This window comes from Dipodomys merriami, unplaced genomic scaffold (assembly GCF_024711535.1).
Source record: "Dipodomys merriami isolate MVZ:Mamm:240054 unplaced genomic scaffold, mDipMer1.0.p SCAF_5, whole genome shotgun sequence".
In the NCBI taxonomy this organism is placed as follows: Eukaryota; Metazoa; Chordata; class Mammalia; order Rodentia; family Heteromyidae; genus Dipodomys; species Dipodomys merriami.
The window spans coordinates 74,619,456-74,638,062 of record NW_027206068.1 but is presented as its reverse complement, the minus strand read 5'-3'; the positions used below and the strand labels follow the sequence as shown (position 1 = coordinate 74,638,062).

The 18,607-nt window shown below is 43.2% G+C and overlaps 1 protein-coding gene, 5 non-coding genes and 1 pseudogene across 6 annotated transcripts in view; 3 read left to right on the top strand and 4 right to left on the bottom strand.

The window, feature by feature from the left end:
- Znf746 (zinc finger protein 746) overlaps positions 1–18,607 on the top strand; it is a 143,718-nt gene that overhangs the window by 75,589 nt on the left and 49,522 nt on the right. The gene's annotated exons all lie outside the window — the stretch shown is intronic.
- Positions 2,429–2,500, top strand: Trnac-gca (transfer RNA cysteine (anticodon GCA)). Its single transcript has one exon. It is a non-coding gene; the product is annotated as a tRNA-Cys (tRNA).
- Positions 3,972–4,043, bottom strand: Trnac-gca (transfer RNA cysteine (anticodon GCA)). Its single transcript has one exon. It is a non-coding gene; the product is annotated as a tRNA-Cys (tRNA).
- On the top strand, positions 6,159–6,872 carry LOC138810182 (heat shock factor-binding protein 1 pseudogene; annotated as a pseudogene).
- Positions 11,026–11,097, bottom strand: Trnac-gca (transfer RNA cysteine (anticodon GCA)). The gene has a single exon. It is a non-coding gene; the product is annotated as a tRNA-Cys (tRNA).
- On the bottom strand, positions 11,953–12,024 carry Trnac-gca (transfer RNA cysteine (anticodon GCA)). Its single transcript has one exon. It is a non-coding gene; the product is annotated as a tRNA-Cys (tRNA).
- Trnac-gca (transfer RNA cysteine (anticodon GCA)) lies at positions 13,843–13,914 on the bottom strand. The gene has a single exon. It is a non-coding gene; the product is annotated as a tRNA-Cys (tRNA).

The following is an 18,607-nucleotide window of genomic DNA, read 5'->3' as shown; positions in this document are numbered from 1 at the left end:
CAGACTGCCCCACGCATCAAAGAACTCCAACAACTGACCAGGACACATGACACTATCTACACCACCCAATGCTGAAGATTGTCAAATGCAAGAAAAAGCCAGAAGTGTTGCTGTAGCTCAGGTGGTAGAGTGCTAGCCTTGAGCAAAAGAAGCTCAGGGACAAGCGCCCAAGCCCTTAGTTAAAGCCCCACGACTGGCAATAAAAATCACTAGCCTTTCTGTATGCCAATAAAGAATAAGTAGAAAGGGAAATTATGAAAATAACTCCATTAACAGTAGCCTCAAAAAATACCTAGGAATTAACCAAACCTAACCAAAGACGTAAAAAATCTTTACAGAGAAAACTATAAAATCTGAAGAAAGAAACTAAAGAGGACACCAAGAAATTGAAAGACCTTTCATGTTCATGGATAGATAGAATCAAATATTGTGAAAATGACCATACTGCCAAAAATGATATAAAATTCAATGCAATCCTCATCAAAATCCCAATGACATTCTTTAGTAAGATAGAGAAAACAATACAAAAATTCATATGGAAAAACAAAAAACCTAGAATAGCCAAAGCAATTCTAGGCCAAAAAAAAAAAAAAAAAGCAATGCAAGTTGTATCACAATACCAGATCTCAAACTCTACTATAGAGCCATAATAACAAAAACAGAAAACTAAAAGTGGATCCCTGTTTGTCATCATTCACTAATATCAATTAAAAGTGGATCAAATACCTCAATGTCAGACCTGAAACTTTGAAACTACTGTGTGAGTAAGAGAAACATTAGAACTTATAGGCAGAAATTTCTTGAAAAGAGTCCCATTGGAAAAACAGATGAAAATTGACAAGTGGTACTACATCAAAATTTAAAAAATTTACACAGCTAAGGACATAATACTAAATTAGAAAGACAGATAACCAACTGGGAAAAGATCTTTACCAGCAAACGTAAAGATTAGACAAACGTATTAGATGTTAGACAATAAAGATATTAGAAAAAGGTCTAATATCCAATATATACAAGGAGCTCAAGAAACTAACCCCTCTCAAACCTAATAAACCAATCACTAAATGGGCAATGGAGCTAATGGGAGGCTTTTCAGAAGAAGAGGTAAGAATGGCAAAGAAACACATGAGGAAATGCTCATCATCGCTGGCCATCAAGGGGAAATGCAAATCAAAGCATCCCTGTGATACAATCTCACACCAGTTAGAATGGCCAACATTGTGAATTTGAACAACAAGTGTTGATGAGGATGTGGGGAAAAAGCAAACCTACTGCAATGTTGGTGGGAATGTAAACTAGTACAACCACTCTGGACAGCAGTCTTGAGGTTCCTAAAAAAAACTATACATAGCTTCCCTACAACCCAGCCATACCTCTCCTGGGCATATACTCTGAGCATCATGAGCCAGGATATGATAAGGATACATGCACATCCATGTGCATTGCTGTACATTCATAATAGTCAAGATATAGAATCAACCCAGATGCTCCACAATAGGTGAGAGGATCCAAAAAATTTGGTATCTATACACAATGGAATTTTACACAGCCGTTAGAAAGAATAAAATAATGCCATTTGCAAAATGGGTGAAATTTTAAAAAATCATGTTACGTGAGATAAGCCAAGCTCAGAGAGACAAACTCACATACTCACTCTGATATGCAGAAATTAGATCTAAAATGCACTGGGATTTGACAGATTATACAGGATTCTAGATACTCATACAGTGTGAGATCAAAAGAGGATACTCTTGGGAGAGGAAACACAATGCAATGACTAAGTGCCTCTTCATATTTATATAAAATAATATACATACGTGGTTTTATTTCTGTAACTTCTAATCTGTTCCATTCAAGTCTGTTTTTTGCCAGTATCAAGCTGGTTTTTTTTTATTATAACTCTGTAGTAAAGCTTGAGGTCTGGTATTGTGATATACCTACATTGTATATCAGTCTCAGTGAAGAACATCACTGGGATTTTGATGGGATTATCTTACATTTGTACATAATTTTTGGCAGGATGCCATTTTCACATTTTTTTCATTTTTCATTTTTGATTATACTGTCCACTTTGCCTTATGTATGGTGCATTCATATGTATGATTTGGGACGGTGGGGAAGGGAACAGAACTCAAAGGGAAACCAGTGAAAAGTACAGCAGTGGAGCTCATTGGAATGGATGAAAGTTAACTCTACAACTTGTGGGTGGAGCTAGGAGGAAGGAAGTGGGAGATATTAAGGGAACAGAAGACACTGCTCAAAAGGAAACACACTCATTACCTGACTCATATCATTGTAATCCCTCTGTACATTAATTTAAAAAAAAAAAGCACAAGATGGCAAAGAAGTAGCAAGTGTACATGTCAGGATGACAGCCAGGGTATGGCCATGCAGATTTAGAATGTATAGTAGACATGTATAACCAGGTGGGGGTATAGCTCAGGGGTAGAGCATTTGACTGCAGATCAAGAGGTCCCTGGTTCAAATCCAGGTGCCCCCTGCTTTTTCCCTGTAATAAAATATTCCCTGTCCATCTTTCTTCACCACCTCAATTTAGCTTTCCAGGTGGCAGAAGGAGAGGCAGGTAAGGTGTGAACAGAAAGCCTTCCTGACACCTGTTACTCCGGACAAACACACCTTCTTCAAAGCTGAATTGTGCTCATTGGGCCCCAGGAAACATTTCTCATTGTCTTATTTCTATTGGAGATGGGGCTCTGTCTCTTGTTAAGGAAAACAGTGAATGTTGTGCAATGTTGTCTGGAGAAAACAATTGATATGGTATGTGTGAATGTGTGTGTGTGTGTGTGTGTGTGTGTGTGTGTGTGTGTGTGTGTGTTTGTGTATACCCAGGGAAATTTAAAGAAGTTTTACATAGTTGTGTATATACAATTCTGATTTTTGTTGGGCATCTCCACAAGCTAGAGAGCTGGGATGTAGCAGCTCCTGTCTGAGGATACTCTGGGGGCAGAGTTCCTCTTCCCAGGAACACCAGTCTTGTTTTCTGAGACTTTAACCAAATCAGGAGGCCCACACATGTTAGGGCTTTGCTCTGATCAACATGTAGTCATATCTGAAAAATGACCATACAGCCAACACAGATGTGTGTGACCAAATGTCTATGTATCACATCCACTAACTGACCCATCAAATTAACCAGTGTAATAGATGTTGCCTTAAGCTTGGCCAACTCCATGCCCTTAAATAAGACTAAATGTCTCTTAACATCGCCCACTGTCTGTTCTCATGGCCTAGCCTTTGCTTTGCTTTGGGGCTGACAGCAGGAAGGCATCTGAACAAGATGTAGTCCTCATTCCCCAGGGTCATCAGCTGGTCCCAGCAGCTCAAGTGTAAGAACAACAGGTAAATAGGTTTTGATTCCAGGTATTAGGCACTAATTTAAATGGTTTTCTACTTCATGACATGAACTAGGCTATCTCACTTTTCACTAGTAATGAGGTAATCACTGTCTTCAGACCACATCCAGTGGCCTAATAAATTACTGATTCCCTGAGATTTTAGCTCCTAGAATCACTTCAGAAGCACTCTATCAATCAGGTTAAATTTTGGCACACAGAAGCAGAGACATCATACAGCATCTTTATCTGTCAGAGACCTGTGAGCCCCAGGAGAATAGCTTTCTCTGAGTACCTGGCACATCTCTCCTCCATCTACCTTGAAGGCTGAATTAAAGTGGTGAAAAATTTGGAAAGGAGCTGGGTGTGGATGGCTCATGTCTATAATCCTAGCCAGTCAGGAGGCTGAGATCTGAGGACTGAGGTTTAAAGTCAGCCCCTGAAACATAACCAGCAAATAAAAGCTGGAAGTGGAGGTGTGACTCAGTTGGTAGAGCACCAGCAGTGAGTGGCAAAAGCTAAGCAAGAGCATGAGATGCTGAGTTCAAACCCCAATATCAAAACACGCACACACACGTAGAAAGGGAACATCATATTCCTTGAGGGAGCGGGAAAAGAAGGGGGCACCTGGATTTGAACCAGGGACCTCTTGATCTGCAGTCAAATGCTCTACCCCTGAGCTATACCCCCATCTGTTTATGGATGTCTAATAAGTACATTAAACCTGCATGGCCACACCCATGGCTGTCATTCTGAGATGTGCACCTGCTATTATTCTGCCATCATATGCTTCCTGCGAGCCTGGGCGGGAACCACTCTGCACCCCTGACTGCCACCTCCTAGGTCCTGGTAAGGCATGGGCATCAATCAATGGGCATCATGGAGCTCAGCATCCAGAACAGCCTTCAGTCTCACCTAGATTCAAAGAGTTGACTGAACAACACATCAGATCATTGAGAAAGTGAGTGGGAGAGCAGGACTGAGAAGAGTTAAAGCTCTACCCTCCCACTTGAGAACATGACCTCAACTCTCTGGGGAGGGACCTGGGGATAACTGAGTCTCTAATAAGCCCTGTACATAACTGGGAGTCAGAGTCAGGTAAGGACTGATGGTTTAATCTGTGCTTTTCCATGTTATGGATGTGAAGATGAATGTATGACAATGGTTAAAATCATACCAAAACAAAATATTGCTATCGATCCAACCATAACCAGAATCTACATTTGTGCTCAATGGCCTCAGTGTCTACAAACCTCATGAATTTCTTTGCGGTGGAAATCCCTTGACAGGTGGTTGGTGCCGGGCTGTCAGAAGCTAGAAGTGGGCAGGTGTACACGGGGAACTAATGACCTTGTCCACTCATGGCAGTAACCTAGACTCCCCAGGCAGAATCTAAAAACACTGAGGGTGGGCAGGCGGGTCCCTGGCACATCCCTGCGCTGACATGGGTGGAGACGGTGTACCCGGGCTATGACACCCCAGTGCCCACCAGAGGTGAGTGCTGGAGAAAGGCAGACCCGGATCTCAGCTCGAAGGCTCAGGTTGCAAGCTCATGGAGGATCTGCCTTCTTCCCACTTCTGTCCTTCCCAGCGAGCCCTTGGCATCCCCCACCGATGTTTCTCTCCAGCTCCCCGTATAATCCAGAGCGACAAACCTACCCCAAACCCACGTGTGCGTCTCCGCTGAGAGCTCAGTTCATTCGTAAGGCCTCGCAGCCCTGCTTACAGCCCGCAGCCGGGTGCCAGCGCCTTTCCGAGCTCCGCCCGGTCTCGGCTCACCTGCCCTTTCCCGGCCAGGCCTGAGCCCCTCGGAGCCCGTCCCCGGCTCACCTGCCCTTTCCCGGCCAGGCCTGAGCCCCTCGGAGCCCGTCCCCGGCTCACCTGCCCTTTCCCGCCCAGGCCTGAGCCCCCTCAGGGTCCGTCCCCGGCTCACCTGCCCTTTCCCGCCCAGGCCTGAGCCCCTCGGAGCCCGTCCCCGGCTCACCTGCCCTTTCCCGCCCAGGCCTGAGCCCCTCGGAGCCCGTCCCCGGCTCACCTGCCCTTTCCCGCCCAGGCCTGAGCCCCTCGGAGCCCGTCCCCGGCTCACCTGCCCTTTCCCGCCCAGGCCTGAGCCCCTCGGAGCCCGTCCCCGGCTCACCTGCCCTTTCCCGCCCAGGCCTGAGCCCCTCGGAGCCCGTCCCCGGCTCACCTGCCCTTTCCCGGCCAGGCCTGAGCCCCTCGGAGCCCGTCCCCGGCTCACCTGCCCTTTCCCGCCCAGGCCTGAGCCCCCTCGGGGCCCACACGGGGCGGCACTCACAGATGCCGTGGCCAGTTCCAAAACAATACTTGTGCAAGGGAGAGGCGCGCCGGGAAGGCGGGTGCTGCAGACGTGCCTGCCGGCCACCGGCCACCGACCCTGCGGACCGGAGATCAGCCCGCCATTCTGATGTAATGCCAGCCTGGGTGACCTGAGCGAGCACGGCCCCCCGGGTCGGAAACATGCGGAACTGCAAGGGAAGATCATGTCATCTCCAGCAGGACCCTGGCCGGTCCCTAGTCACTATGACACCGGGCGGGGAGAGTGAGGAGTCAACACAACAAGAGAGAAAAGGGAAGTCAAGGTTTGGATAAAATGGCGCCCGGGCAGAGGACCTGGAATTGAACCGGGGACAGCGGGACTGGTGGCCAAGCACTCTTCCCCAGAGCTACAAACGCGCGCCTCCCCCGAGCCCCTCCTGGGACTCTTATCTCCAGGCAGCGAGCAGGCCGTCCTATCGCGAGAAGTCGTAGGGGGGCGGGGAACAGTCCGGGGAGGGGCGGGACGGGGCCGCGTCTGCGCAGACAACGGAAGTGAGGCCGACGGTTCCAGACCTTCGCCGCCAAGCTGGACTCCGGGGAGATGGACACCACCAGCCCCAAGAACGTGCCGGACTTCATCACGGCGCTGCAGATGCTCCTGCAGCAGATGCATGATAAGTTCCAGATCATGTCGGAGCAGATCACTGAGAAGATCAATGACATGAGCAGTCGCATCGATGATCTGGAGACCATCGCCAACCTCATGAGCCAGGCTGGGGTGGAGGACCCGGAAGGAGAACACAGGAGTTCCGCCACCCACAAGGGCTGAAGGTGGCCGATGGTTTGCCTACCGAGATCTGGAACGCCATCTTCTCAGCCCACGGAAAACCGAGCGGCTTTTGCCCCTCGGGTCTACGAGGCGGATGTGATGGCAGGCCACCGCGCATCCCGAGCGTGCCCTGTGATCTCCCCGAGCTCCACACGTGGTGTCTTTGCAGCTTGGAACTTGGGCCGTTGTCTCTCATTAAACACCAAAACATCGGTGGTTGCGGCCTAAGGTTTTCCAAGTGTTTCCGTGCATTTTGTGAAGTCACTTTCTCCTGCCACTCTTTATGCCTTTTGATTACAAGTTGCTGTGTAACTTTTTCTTAGATGGATCCCTAACTCCTTCAGATGTTCAGCCCGAAGTGACTTTTGAGTAGTAATGTATTGACCACAGTTTCAAATGACTAAAAGCATGTAAAGATGGCTTTTTCAGAAATACTTTAATTGTTCTGTTGCAAACACTCAGATTTTTTTTTAAATAGTAATGATTGTAGAATCTGGATGAAATTTCCAGAATCTCAGGCACCAACTAACAAAGGAGCACTTCACCCAGTCAGGCTGTAGTAACTTCCTGCTTTTTAAAGGTTTAACACAGCGAATGGCCACTAACTTCAGCATCTGATGTCATGCCTTAGGCTTGAGTCCAGCTCCTCTCTCTTTCCAACAGTAGTTCAAAGAAGGTCTAGGGTCAGTGAGCTTTAGGATCCTGTCACACCTATCAATTCTATAGTGCACTATAGCTTTTATTGATTAGCGTAGGGAAATTGACAGGCCCAACAACAATTGGCTGGATGCTTTCTGCTGGTTTAAACCATGTGGCCATGAATTCAGCCCTCCATCCCCCATTGTCACCTCTTCATTGCATTTTCCACATCTATATTCCTCAAGACAATGAGTTATTCTCCTCTCCACTCAGTACCTAACCAATGCTAGGGGCAGATGCAGATGTAGGAATCATGGCTGTGTTAGCAACAATGCTTCCAAACTTCAGTCTCATGCAAAATAGGAGTCTTCAAGCTCTCACACAGCATGTATTAGCATGATCACAGCTAGGTAGCGTGGGGGCCTATGAGATGATTTAAGCCGGACTTAAGTGGCCCTGCTTCAGGCTGCTGGTCGGCCTCTGTGAGATAGGCTCTCCTATTCCATGTATGTTCATCGTGGGGTTCCTGATGGAGGAGTAACATCTGTCGGGAAGCTTTAATGTCAGTGCTAGAAATGCAATAGAGTGAGCTCAACTGAGCTAGTCAAGGGCAGGGAAGATGTGATAAGAAATAGGTAAAGAACTGGAAGTATCTACCATACTCTACCTTCCTGGTCAGAGGCCACATACAAAAATACTTGTTTGTGCAAAGACTCCCTAATGCCTCATCCAATAAGAATCCAAGCCTTTGTGAAACACATTAAGTCTTGGTGAGGTTCCCTGACCCTAAAAAGACAAGACTCTGTCTCTTCTGTACCACCCCCCCCCATACTGAAGAAGTGCACAGACCTACTGCGATGAACATTTATATTTAAATAGGACACAATGGGAAGTTCATGTAGTCATGGAAACTGGCTCATAGACACAAAGGAAAGTGGCCTTGAGCCTTGATTAGCTTGGCTCCAACTGAGTCCACTTCTAGACACCAATTTCTCTATTTTCCAGCCTTTTCACAATCACAAGACATAACAAATCACCCAACCCTCAGTGACACAGAGGGAAAAAAAAACATTCCACATGTACAGAATGTTCCTTCATTAAACCCCGTGCTGCTACCCAGATATGGCTCTCAAACCTCTGACCTGTCTAATACTGAGCTCTACCTCTAAGAAGTGTTCCTTTTTCATCATTATCCTTCAGAATTTCTGAAAAGATCCCTGAAAAATATGTGATTGTCTCCACAGTTAAGTCCTACCTGCTAGAGGATGGATGCTAGAATAGTAGAGGATATAGCATCTGATATATAACTACATTATAAATCCTTTTTACTCCAGGTTGTGAATGCTTTGGTCATTACCCACTCTCTTAGAAAGCTTGTAGGTTCCCCATGTATTCTATTTTGTTTTCTTTTTTTTTTTAATTTTATTTTATTTTATTTGTGAACATACTGTACAGAGGAGTTACAATTACATGGGCAGGATAATGCGTACATTTCTAACCAAGCATTGCAGCCTCCTCCTGTGTTTACCCTTCACATCCCTTCCCAGCCTCCCCCCTCCCCCCCAATCCCAATCCTTCTCCTTCCCCCCCCTTCCCCTCCCCACCGACGTTGTAAAGCTCATTTTGGACATGACAACTTGTACTTCTCATTGTTGCAACAGGTCCACCTGTATCCTTAAACAACTGGTTTTTCCCCATCTCCTCCACAAGTTATACTCACATCAAATATAGTGAAAGCAGAGGTTATACTGTGGGGGAGGGACATACAAAGCAACAAAGAGATAATCTTATAAATGCGTTAGAAACACATGCATGAAAAAAAAACCTTAAAATACACATCTAAGGGTTCATTTTCCTGACATCACATTATCTGACCTTTTCCGCTTGACTCATACATATACTAGATATTACAAATAAGGGAAACCATGGGACCTATGTTTCTTTGGGCCTGGCTTACTTCACTTAATATAATTTTTTCCAAGTTTTGTTTTCTAAAGCATGGCCAAAACATGTTGTGTCTTCGGGCCTCACGCTCTCATTTCCCTTCATATACTCACCTTTGGTGCTTTACTTCTTGAAATTTACCTCCATATTCAACTTTTTGCTGATTATTTGGAGTTACAAGTCTTTCAGATTTGTCTGTCTGGGGGTAGATTCAAGGCACAATTGTCAAATCTCAACCTCCTGAGTAGCTAGAGTTACAGGCATGAGCCACTGGCACTTGGCTTCAAATTTCTTTTAACAATGCTTCCTAATTTATATATTTAGATAAGCAGGCATTCTGGGAACCAAGCCTTCATCTTCCTAAGAACTCTTTTTGTTCCATCTGAGAGGATATGCTTAGCAAATAATGGTTGCTTATTTTAGCAACCATTAGCATCTAATGTTTCTTCTGGTTGTTTTCTACCACTTCCCTGCTAACAGGACACATTTTCTTTCTTGCCTAGAGTAAAGTATCAATGACACCCTCTTTGTTTTGGAGAGACCACTTTCATTTTTCCAATCACATGATTTCTGGACTATTTCTATTGACTCAGAATCCCAATTACATAAAAAAAAAAAAGTCAGCTTTTACTGCAACTCAAAACATTCTTGTAGCATTCTTGTCAAAGGCAGCTTGTAACAAATTGTTCATGTAATCTACATTTTATACCTAAAATATCCTTTTCCAATTCTGTAAGTTCAAGAATATTTCTGCCTTCCAGGTTGTCAGAGTCATATTTTTCTACATTCAATAGTAGTTCCCTTACCGGGTGCTGGTGGCTCATGCCTGTAATCCTAGCTACTCAGGAGGCTGAGATCTGAAGATCCAAACTCTCATCTCCAATTAACCACCAGAAAACTGGAAGTGGTGCTGTGACTCAAGTGGTAGAGTGCTAGCCTTGAGCTGAAGAGCTAAGGGACAGCGCCCAGGCCCAGAGTTCAAGCCCCATGAACTACAAAAAAAAAAAAAAAAAAAAAAAAAAGTTCCCTTAAGAAGGTTTTTCCTTGCTTTTGTTTTTTCTTTTTGTCTTGCTTGTTCATTTATCTGTCTTCAGGAGGGCAAGAAGGGCACAAAAACGGAGGAACAAAAGGTGAACAAATGCAGCAGTAGTCCTCACTAGACACAATGTGGAAAATTATGCAAATTAGGGAAATTTGGAGAAAGCAAGAGAAGGAGTGACACTGGTCCAAAAAGAAATGTACTCATTACCTGACTTATGTAACTGTAACTGATTTATATAAAAAATTATTTTAAAATTATTTTTAAAAAATTAAAGAGGAAAAAATAGTAGTTTCCTCCAGCAGAGGACATTCTGGAAGTTCTGTGTCTTAGAATAAAAATCAGACACTCATTAGAACTACCTGGGACTTCCTACTGCTGCCAGATGTATGCAAGGAACCAATCGTCTTCCTACTCAGAGCCCAGCTCTCTGCTGGCATCTGGTCGACACTGCTTGTTTATTATCCATAACTCCACAGCACCTCTCCTGGCATCTGCAGCCCTCTCCTCAAGTCTCGCCTTCTATGTTGTGCTTGTCATCATGACAGTTTCAGCCCTTGCATCCAAATACAGCCTCCTCGGTAGGAATCTGGAGATTCACAAATGCAGCTCACCACTCAGGGGCTGGCTGTGGATCCTACCAAGAACCAAGTCTTACCTGTGGACAAAAGCAGATCAGGAAGGTGCTTCAAGAGGAAACCTTTGAGACCAACTATGTGCATTGTACTGACAGGGTGGAGGATTCTAGGTAAATGGGGCCTGTGAGCTGTTGACTTGTTATAGTGAGAGTACAAATAAAAGGCAGATGCTTTGTGACCTCTCATGAAGTCCTGAGTGGGAAGTATTAGGGTTGTTTCTAGAAACCTAAACTAATGGTAACCTATGAAATTCATTGAGGACATATCTAAGATGAGTGTCCTTAGGTACCAAAATTAAGAGTAATAAGGGGGCACCTGGATTTGAACCAGGGACCTCTTGATCTGCAGTCAAATGCTCTACCCCTGAGCTATACCCCCTATGTATTAAGTACTACCTAGATAATTCCTTTCATCCATGTGGTAACACTCAGTTATATAAAGTTAAATTATAGTTGAGGTGCAACTTTATAGACCAAACTTGGCTGTAAAAACACCTCAGTTCTGTATTCCTAAAGCCTGCCTATAAATGAGAATCAGACACATCTCCTCCCCACTTCCCATGGCCATTTTGGTTTAGTCAGAAGTGGCTCACTCTCTCCTCCCTAGGCTCCCAGCCTGCACATCTCCTCCAGATGACAGAATGGCTGTCACTCACAGTGTCACACAGCTCTCATCTTTGGCATCTGCAGTAACAACCCTACAGAATCCATCTTCTTCCTGGTACAACAGCTGAGCCAGGCTTTGACCTTTGAATCGAAATCAAGTGTGTGGTAGGCTCTGGCACAGAAGAAAGCAGCCATAGAAGGAAATGTCCACCCAACCCAGATAACCTTGAAGATGTGATTTGGCTCCCAAGGTCTGATTACCACTCCAGTGCACCCAATACTTATGGTATGAAGGCACAGGGAGATGACTTAGAGTTAACAGATACTGTCTGTTCACTGGAGGTCTGCTGTGTGTGTATGTCGGGTATAGTCTGGAAAAGCCAAGAAGTATTGTGCACCACAGACAATAGAGCTGGAGTTATTAGATATATGCATAGGGAGGGGAGCCAGAAATGAAAAAAATCTGAAAAGTATCAGAATGCAGGAAGAACATGGAAACTAATGTGACAGTTGTACAGGATTGAACTGTATCTTCCAACTCAAGGGGAACTAACTATTATAATGAATGGAAAAAACATAGAACAGAATATGAATGATAGTCCCTATGAGTTTTTTAAAAAGTCACAAAAGGGGGCACCTGGATTTGAACCAGGGACCTCTTGATCTGCAGTCAAATGCTCTACCCCTGAGCTATACCCCCTTCCCCATCTTTAGTATCTCATAAGTGCTTTTCACCTTCCCAGCATTCCTTCCATTTATTGGATGTTTCTGCTTTTCTCTAGAGAGTTGGCAGACCAGCACTGGCTCCTCCACAATCTCACCTGAGAAGGTCCTTCTGGACTCCCCAGGGCCCTCCCCAACTGTCCTCCTCACATGTCTGCACACTCCCCACCATTCTTTAGTCTGTGAGAGTAGTACCACTCAGATAACCACTGATATATATTATACAAATGCCTTTAGGATTTCCACATCTGATTTCCTTGTTATACTTTATAAAACCTCACTCTGAAAAGACCCTGCCTCACTTTTTTTTTGAGTTTCACAAAAATGTAATTAGAAGACTGAAGTCAACTGAGAACAGGCTTTTTCAAAATACATTCTCTTATTCTTTATTTGTACTTTGCTTTAAAATAAAAGACTAATATAATTAAGCTAGATTCAGTCCATATCAATCTCTGTTTTTCCTCCTTAAACAGAGGGGGAAATTTGATTAAATTGCTGTTCATCTGTAGACAATGTTGGATGAAGAAAACCCATTAACCCAACAAAGACGTTCAATGGAGCAGTTCATTGGGAACCAAAAGTCACATGATGTCACAGGTACACTGAGGAAAGGAGTTCTGCATTTTCAACTTCACTTTTATGCCCTGTCAAATAGTCTGGTTAAAATCACTGTCCTGCAGTTTTTGAGTCCAAAAATGGAAGTCACATAGTGTGTCCTACAACATTTTTATTCTGGCTGACTCATTGTGTGGGCATGATATTTTTTGCTACAAATGGGTCTAGCGAAAGTTGGTGATATTTAGGAAAAATGTCTTAGGTATCAGAACAGAAAGAACACAATTCAGCAATTTTGGGAACTATCTGAATCAGGCTTTTCTCCCCAGTGCTGGGATTGGACCCAGGGCTTGCACATACCCTGTGAGTGCTGTCCTACTGCCAGCCTCTCTTCCTTTGAGAAACCCTCAGTGTCTGCATCTGAAGACGTCTCTCCAGCCTTTGCATCAGGGCATTAGATCTAAGGGTGGTGATTTGGAAAGATAGTAAGTTTCCTAGGCCCTGAACAAATACTAGCAAGTACCATGAAGATACCATAGAATGAGAACTACACTGGGAGAAGAGATGTATGTCAATTAGATAAATCCATAGTCCTTAGGGAAATTACCTATAATCTTAGCTATTCAGAAGACTGAGGTCTGAGGGTTGCTGTTTAAAGCCAATCCAAGCAGGGAAATCCGTAAGACTTTAATCTCCAATTAACTACCAGAAAACCAGAAGTGAAGCTGTGGCCCAAAGTGGTAGAGCACTCAAAGCTTGAGCACAAAAGCTCAGGAATAGTGACCAGGCCTTGAGTCCATAGCCAAAAACTAAAAAATAAAAAACGTGGTCCATATAGTACTAAGGGTCTCAGGTGGCAATCTCTATCCAAGCCCTGTTTGTGAATATAGATGTAAGACTACTGAATTACACCTTCATACATGATTAACACTGTAACACTTGTTACTGCCCTCAAGGACTGTGATTTCTTCTCATTTCTACTGCTTTACGTAATAAAAATGGACTGACTTCCTTCACACAGACTTCTATTGGACTTGGAAATTTCTGTCTTTCCCTAACACCTTTGACATCAGGCAAGTGAGTAAGAATAGAGATCACAAAACTTCTGGATGCCAGACTTCAGTCCTGACTTCATTGACTTGGAGGCCTCTTTACATGAAGGGTTACCCCCAGTAAATGGACAGTATTTCCATGTCCTATAGCCCTGACAGGGAGGTTCTAGGCTACCAAAATTGCTACAAGGGGGCACCTGGATTTGAACCAGGGACCTCTTGATCTGCAGTCAAATGCTCTACCCCTGAGCTATACCCCCACCTTCTTGTATGTGTCTAATAAACATTCTAAACCTGCACTGTCACACACTATCTGTCATCATCCTGAATGGTCACTTGCCAATGTTGCCATCATCTGTTCTCCCACTAGGCCAAGTCCTGAAGCACTCTTTACCCTGACTGCTTCCTATTCTTTCTTCTGTAGTTTTTGGTCAAGCACAGGCATTACATCATTGAGGTCTACTTATTGAACATTTTTTGGGTTCACCTAAAAGTCTGAGATTCAGAGAGTAATCTCCTTATCAGATACTTCAGATGGATTTGAAAAGAGTAATCCAAAGCAGAGAGGTTCTGATACCATACTAGAGAATGGAGTACAGTCTAGAACAACAATCAGCTGGAGTCTGGGAAATCCATCAGATCCTCCTTGCTGGAACAATGAGGACTAAGCATGAAGACATACCTCTTGAGCAACCAGACCTCAGGCCTATGGATGCTCTGATATGGAATGAGAGATCTTTTCCTAGCGCACTCTTATCCTGAAATCCACTATTAGCCAGCAGACCACATAGACTCAAGGCTATAAGAAAGGACAGTAATCAAAAGGATACAATGTATGGAGGCAAAAAGCTAGCAAAAGGATGTCAAGGTGACTGAAGTCAAAACTCTTCGTGATTTCAAAAGATGATCAGGGTAATGATAGTGATTTCCTCTTAGGACAACCATTTATTTAATTATTTTAGTTAGCTAAAAACACTTTCAATATGTATTATACGCAAAATTAGAAACCCTCCAAGTGTAAAAGCATGGGTCAAGGGTTATAGGTGCTGCCTAGCAGTGAGAGGCCCTAAGATCAAACAATTTAAAAATCAACAATTAATAAAAATAGAAAACTTCCATTAATAGTAATAACATTACAAGAACAAAAGGAGACTCAAAATACCTTGCTGGTAATTTTTTCTTTGGCAAATTCTTAAGCAAATATTATAAAATTCTTTTTCTTTTTTTTTTGTCGGCCGTGGGGCTTGAACTCTGGGCCTGGGCGCTGTCCCTCAGCTCTTCAGCTCAAGGCTAGTGCTCTACCACTTGAGCTACAGCGCCACTTCCGGTTTTCTGGTGGTTTATTGGAGATAGGAGTCTCACGAACTTTCCTGCCCGGGCTGGCTTTGAACCGTGATCCTCAGAACTCAGCCTCCTGAGTAGCTAGGATTACAGGTGTGAGCCACCAGCGCCCGGCTTTATTATAAAATACTTACAAGTATTTTCTGAAAATAGAAAACAGGCAATTCTTGGGACTGGGAAGGTGGCTCAGTGGTAGAGCACTTGTCTTGCATGCATGAGGCCCTGGGTTCGATTCCTCAGCACCACATAAGCAAAAAGAAAAAAAATGCCGGAAGTGGCACTGTGGCTCAAGTGGTAAAATGCTAGCCTTGAGCTGAAGAGCTGAGAGACAGCGCCCAGGCCAAGAGTTCAGGCCCCACGACCGGACCCAAAAAAAAAGAAAAAAGAAAAAAGAAAAAAAGGCAATTTTGAATTTGCTCTGCTAGTTGGCACAATTTTGTTCTTATATTCAGAGAAAAATTAATGACTAATGGATGCAAAGTGAATTCAAACAAACATCTGAATGAAATAAAACAATATAGGTTATGAAAGAGGAATTTAATAAAGATAGAAATGTTGAAAATTAGTCAAATTAAAATTTTTGCCAACAGATATAACAGAGAAACTAGTTCAATCAGTCAAAGACAATTGAAAAGCAACTAAGAAACTAAGTGAATGGAATATGCAAGTCCTTTGGATCACCATTAAAAGACCAAACCTATGAATTAGGAGTACAGATGAAGAAGAAGGAACACAAACTAAAGGCTAATATAATCTATTCAATAAAGTCATAGAAAACTTTCTAAACTTGAGAAAGAGAGTATCATCACAGTGAAAGGGCTTACAGAATGCCAAACAATAAGATTCAGAAGAGAAACAATCTTGGATATATTATAGTTTAAGCACACAATATATCCAACAAAGACTATTGAAAGCTGCAAAGGGGAAGCAACAAAAGACATACAAATGTAAGGCCATTAGAACAACAACAGATTTCTCAAAGTACACTCTTCATATGAGCAGGGAGTAGAGAATATAATCAAAGCCATAGAACATAATAGTTTTCAACTCAGATTAGTGATTTTGAACAAAACTGTTCTTCATTCTTTTTCTTTTTTTGGGGGGGGGGTTCGGTCGTGGGGCCTGAACTGTGGGCCTGGGCGCTGTCCCTCAGCTCTTCAGCTTAAGGCTAGCGCTCTACCACTTGAGCCACAGCGCCACTTCTGGCTTTTTTCTTTTTGCTTATGTGGTGCTGAGGAATCGAACCCAGGGCCTCAGGCATGCAAGGCAAGCACTCAACCACTGAGCCAACTTCCCAGCCCCTGTTCTTCATTCTTAAGGCAAAAATTAAAACTTACCACAGTATATGAAAGCTGAAAGAATTCATGACCAATAAATCAGCACTACAGAGTATACTTCAAGGAATCCTACACACAGAAAAGAAAGACAAACATAAAGAAGAAAGTACAGGAAAGAGTAAATATCAGAAGATGAGTGGCTTAACAAAGGAAGAATTTGAAATAAGTACCAAAAATCACAGGAAATACAATATGCCTTTCAATATTAACTCTAAATGTTAATGGTCTCAATTCTCAATCACAAACTGAATTAATGAGCAAGACCCAACTACTTGTTTCCCACAAGAAACCCATCAGACTGTCAAAGACAAATGTAGGATTAAGGTAAAAGAATAGAAACAAGATATCCAAGCAAATGGACTATAAAAGGATGTAGGAATAGCTGATAAAACAGACTTTAAGGGGCTGGGAACGTGGCTCAGTGGTAGAGTGCTTGCCTTGCATGCCTGAGGCCCTGGGTTTGATTCCTCAGCATCACATAAGCAAAAAGAAAAAAGCCGGAAGTGGTGCTGTGGCTCAAATGGTAGAGCACTAGCCTTGAGCTGAAGAGCTGAGGGACAGCGCCCCATGACCGGACCCCCCCCCAAAAAAAAACAGACTTTAAATTAAAATTACTTAGAAGAGATAAAGTCAGTGAGCAAAATAGATACATAGGCAGCATTGAAATTCAAATCACAAACCTGTGATTATCTATCACAAACAATTAATGTTGCCTGGTAAACAACATTTAAGCTTTAATGCAGAAAGTTGCATCCTTACTTGTAGCCTGATGCCACCCTAGCAGTCATGTGCCTCAAGTCTGGTCATCTTCCTACAATGCTAAGAGCTCATCATGTTTGTTCACCTTTTCCCAGTTCCCATACCTGTATATGCTAATGACTCCTGGCCATTTCTGTGATAAACCCTAGCCTAACACTATTCTCAGTCATATACTGAAAGAGTCTATATATACCATTGGTGTTTAACACTGAATATTGTTTACAATTACAAGGTATTATAAATTCCAAAATAATACAATTGAAAGCAATAATACAGTTGCAAAGTAACTAAGAATTCTTGGATTTTAGGGTGGATACTAGCAGGAGATGTACCTTCCAACAACCAAAGTTCCAAAACTCATCTTAAGTGGTGCTAAACCAGAATTTCTAGGGGTGATGTATATATTTTTTATAAGATCAGACAGAAATTGTGATGCACTGTCAGCCTGGGATACTGCTGTTTGATTGTGCTCTAATGGAGAAGTTTCCATTATGTAAACATTACAGAACAATTCATTAAGTGTTCCTGAAATCAGCACAGATCATTTACAACAGGACCCTGACTGATGTCAGATGAGTATGTCATCAGACAAAAAAAAGGCCCAAATCTAAGGAAGGGTAGTGATGATGGTGATTAGTAAGTAGGATACTAGATAAAGAAATTTGAAATTTGGCAGTAGAACACAATATGAGCAGTAATACATGGATCTGCAGTCAGATGCTCTTTTCCTAAGCTACTACTGCTTACCTGACTGAATTTTCTTTGTAAAATACTTCACCTATTACCACAACAATTAATTATATAATGGCATTATAAGTTTAATTCTTTCTCAGCTTTGAGAAGCTAGCAGGCCAACCAACAACTGACTAGACACATCTTTTTTTGTCAGCTGTGTGACTTGGATTTAGGGCCTGGGCACTGTCTCTGAGCTCTTTTATTTAAGGTTAATGCTCTACTACTTTGAGCCACAGCGCCACTTCCAATTTTCTAGTGGTTAATTGGAGATAAGAGTCTCATAAACCTTCCTGCCTGAGTTGGCTTTGAACTGCAATCCTCAGATCTCAGCCTCCTAAGTAACCAGGATTACAGGTGTGAGGCACCAATGCCCAATAAGACACCCCTTTTATGGCCATGAATTCAACATTCCATCCCCTGATGTATCATTTTCCATGCTACAGGCACTTCTTGGTCCTAAGTAAATGGAATTTTCCTCTTGCTTCATTCAGTATCTGATGGAGGAGTAGCAGCTGCTGGAGACCTTTTCATGATAACTACAAATGCAAGAGCATGAGACCAACTAGTCAAGCAGATTTCAAGCCCCTACTGTGTCACAGGCTATCATCTTACTGAGTAGAGTAAGTCACAGGACCAAGCTCTAATCAAGGGCAGGGAAGGCTTACAAAAATTAAAAAAGAGTAAGTGCCAGAAGCTGGTGGCTCATACCTGTAATCCTAGCTACCCAGAGACTGTGATCTAAGGATTGTAGTTCAAAACCAGCCTGGACAGGAAAGTCCAT